This window comes from Nipponia nippon, unplaced genomic scaffold, assembly GCF_047370975.1.
Source record: "Nipponia nippon isolate SJK-2023a ecotype South Korea unplaced genomic scaffold, ASM4737097v1 scaffold_9, whole genome shotgun sequence".
In the NCBI taxonomy this organism is placed as follows: Eukaryota; Metazoa; Chordata; class Aves; order Pelecaniformes; family Threskiornithidae; genus Nipponia; species Nipponia nippon.
In genome coordinates, this window is record NW_028262413.1 from 42,103,850 (window position 1) to 42,108,175 (window position 4,326).

Below are 4,326 nucleotides of genomic sequence, written 5' to 3' on the forward strand. Positions count from 1 at the left end.
CATTTTTCTGTAATGTTTCTTTATTTCTCTACACACAAAAATACCCATAAATTAATCTGAACAGAGAACATATGAATGTTAAGTCCTTTTTTTTTTTTTAGTAGCTTTTAGGGACAAGAGTCTGGTGGTAAGAGGCACCCCACTTAGACAACTGCTATAGAAATTACAGTGGTTAAAGAGCTCCCTCTCAAACAGCCTGTTTGTTATCAGTTTTTTGGTGGAGGTTATCACCTTGTGAAAGGTTGTGAGCTTAAATGGTGAAAGGCTACCTGGTGTAATGCACGAGCTGGTAAGGAGGTGTGAGCATTCCTCATCTGCTCCAGCGCAAATTCCATCAGTGTAGGTACGCTTGTGAAGGAAGGTCAAGTGGATGTCTGTTCTGAAGGACTAAAGAGAAGTGGAGGTAGAATGTATATATAGAGTGAGAAAGTGGATGGCTGTAAACATCACGCCAACAGGGATGCTGTAACTTGAGGACAGGAAGAAAGTAAGAAGGCAGGAAAGAAGGAGAGAGGGTTGGGACTGGAAAGTAGGCAGGAGAGGAGGAAGGGCTCTGCCAGAAGCTGTTCAGCACATGAAACTCCAGAGAGAAGGGCAGAAAATATTACCAACATCCATCAGTGTCTGCATGGTCTGTTCCTGCATCCCCTCTGCAGGCTTCACTCTGCTCTTCCCAGCATGGTGACAGTATTGTTTTCATTATAAGGGTGGAATTTACAGAAATTATACCCCTGGAGCAAATGCCTTGTCCCTACCAATGCTGCTGGCACTGGCAGCCCAGGGCATGGGTCCCCAAAAGAGCCTCTGCAAATCGAAAGCTTCACTATTTGCATTCTTGCAGAATGATATTTTGAAGATTCCCCGTGGATGACCTGGGTTGTCCTAGCAATGCCCATTAAAAAACTTCCATGCAATTCTTTACAGAGCTTAAAAAAAAATCAATATCAGCAGCTCTGCCTGGGTTTTAATCATTCACTGGCACTGTTTATTGCCTAATAATAATACTGCATGGATTGCAGCTCCTGCGCCAAGCACACCACAGCCTGGGAGGGAAAATGGGGAAAATAAATTCAGTGAAGCCTTGCATGAGAATGGCACACATGATAGCCAAGAAGAGCAGCCAGTGGCCTCCACCAGAAAATCCAGCCAGTCTAACTTCTCCTCACAGAAGAGGTTAATGGCAATCATACTCTGCATTTATATTGTGCCCTGAATCAAGGGACACATGGACCCTATTTATTTTTTTTCTAGCTTTAGCTTATAGATGAGAAAGCAGTGTGAGGAAGAGGCTGAGTCACAAAAGGTCACAAATACTGGCAGGAATCAGACCCAGGTGTCCTGAGCTCTGGTCTGCAGCTGTAATTCAGTATATGATACTTGTCTAGAGACATCCAAGAGAGTTTGAGAAGGGGAGGGCTGATGAAGACAGAGGAGGGTGGGAAGCAGGGAAAGGCAGGGGGTGATGAGCAGGGTGGGAAGGAAAGAGGAGGCAGCAGAGGAGTATGCAAAATTGGAAGGAAAATTTCTAGTGTCTTCAAGTTAATAGGAGTCAGAGGAAAAAAGGAGCTTGGACTAGCAGGGGAAGAGAGATGGACTAGAAGACAGAAACAAAACATTGAGATGGTGCTTAGCAATTGCGCTATATAGCAGATACAGCAAAGATTTCATACTGCAGTAGCCAATAGAGAGCTACAGTTCCTGTATCTCCGTATCTGCTCCTGGAGCTCACTAAGATGTGAGCCGGGCACCATCAGAGCCTCCCACATTACTGCAGGAACACTGACTCTCCTGCAGGGAAGGGAGACATCCATCTCCAGGGAGACAGCTTGGCTAAAGCCTCAGACAACATCTCAGTCTCTGCCATTATACTTTAAGTAGCAAACTGCTGTGATTTCAGCAAGACTTAATAAGTTCCCTAAAATATCCCCTTGACTAAGCCTGGCCATAATTGCCTTGATTTGCAGATGTGCAAAAAATAGATGAAAAGACAAGTGTGAAACAGGTGCTCTCATGCAAATGAAAGGATGGGAAAGCAGTGAAATTCTTGTCTGGCTTCTCTGCCTCCCTTTCCCTTTAAAGATGCTTATCTGTTTGCAGTAGTCCTGCACAAAAGCTGCTTGGTGATCTGCTAGGACTTTCAAAGTGGCTGGAATTGCTGCAGGCTGAAATATGCTTTTGTCCCTGCAGTGCTGACCCCTTTCTTTCCCAGGGCTTGGAGAAAAGGGCAATGTTTCCGATTCTCCCCTTTCTCTAACCTGCAGGCACTGAAGTTTATCATCAGCTTTCAGAAAGGTTTGTGGCTCTGTCTCTAACTGTTGCTAGCAAGTATCTGTTGCCCTCTCCTGCCTTCTCTTCGTGTTTTGGGGACAATCAGGAAGAGCTGCTGCTCCCTTAAAACCTCTGACAAAAGAGACGGAGGCGTCGCGTCAAGTTGAATTAGGGTTTGGGAGAAGCAGCTATTCTCCCCATGAGGTGAAAAGCACTGACCTGCAAATGTGCCTGCTGCCCATGGACTGACAGGTACTTGTCTCCCACGGGCCACTGAGACATTCGGTTCTTCCATCGTATACTCGATGTCAAACTTCATCCAGAAGTGAGGATGCTCAGTCAGATAAACATTAGTAACCAGGGCTGATAACTCCCCACAAACCACGAGGACTCCCCAGAGGGTCCTGATTTCCCTCCTAACCCACGAGATGGAGGAGATATTGTGAGTACAACAATTCCAGTGGAAAATAGAGGCGCTCGTTACTACAGACTCGGTTCCTGCTGGAAAGACATTGAAACAGTTAGGATTTTGCCATTCTTTTTCATCAGAGCTTGGTGCTATTGAGAACAATGAAGAAATCCTTGGAAATACAGTCCTAGTTGTAGCAGAAGCATACCTGTCTCAGGTGCTGCTTGGTTGGGAGTGATGGCAACTTCACCATTCAACCTCTCTCCTACACTGAGGCCTCACCCTGACACAGAAGTACCTGCACTGGGAGGAAGGGGGACATTTCCCTCCCTCATCTGTTACACCAGTGCTGTTAGCAAAAGCCAGGGGAGATTTGCAGGGCATTTTTCACTTGGTTTGAGGGACACAAGATCCCTTACAGGGTCAAAGGTGCAAAAGGACTTTTTCACAGAAAGGTTTTTGTGAAGTTTTTCTCAGCTATTTTATTTTCCGATTGTCATTCAAAAGTAAGGGTACATTAAAGAGCCTCTGGTGCTTCCGGTGGCACAAAGGCTGGTTGGGAATACAGCAGCGAGTGGCATCATCAGCACCATCTCTCCTGCCTGAGCTCAGGGAACATCATCTCATCTGATAGCTGCTGGAAACTGTTATTTTCTACATTTAAAAAAAATAACAAGAAGACCCACTTCTTCTAGAAGTAAAACACTTGGAGAGTTTGGTAACAGGCTCATCATGTCATCTTTGTGTTTTAAAGCAGATGCATCTGTGTGTGCTCACAGTCAAGTACACCATGAGCTGCCCAGAGCATTTTACAAGCTGGGTCTGCGAGCTGAAAACTCTGGAACAAGTAGCTTATCACTTAAGCTGCTTCGAGGATTTAGGGTGATTTAAATTACTTAAAGTGCTCCAGGGACCCAATCCTGCACCCACTGAAACCAGTGGTGGTTTTGTTGGAGACTTACAAGGGACCAGGATTTGGCACGAAAGGCTTAGAGAGCTGAAGTGGATAAAACCCCTATAGCCCTTTAGAGGTGGCTAAATCATTCCAAAGCCTTAGACCCGTTTACAGCCCACAGAGGTTGGCTAGTGATGGAAATGCCTTAGGAGTATGCTAAGTGTCTTGCTGCTGTTTACATCAGGTACCTTTTCCAGCCCCTGTAATTGCAGCCACTCATCTCTCTCTTCATTTCATATTGACAGCAGTGGTCTAGTCCTGCTCGTAGCAGGGTCAGCAGCAGAACGGGACTATTGAGGTCGGTGACACAAAGAGAAATGAGGTGCCTTGTACAGAGTATTTTTGCAGAATCACTTTCTGGGAGTTTGGCTGGTGCTAACTAGGCAGGAGCAGAACTGGGCCCTGAGATGGCAGTTCAAGTGTTTCCTCCTTTTCATTTTTGCATAAGGACTCTTCTTCAGTCATTTCGACACATTACATTAAAGCACTGTCGTTTCCTAAGTTCCTGTCTTCCTTCCACATACCTCTTGGATTATTTAAAACCATATTTAATACTGATCTTTCCCTTCTCATCTACAAAAGTACCAGCATGAATCCTGGCTTTTAAGTTATTAATTAAAGTACTAGACATTTTTTTTTCTGTGAGGTCTCACATGCAGGAAAAAAAAATCTGAAACCTTTCCATTTTTTCAAA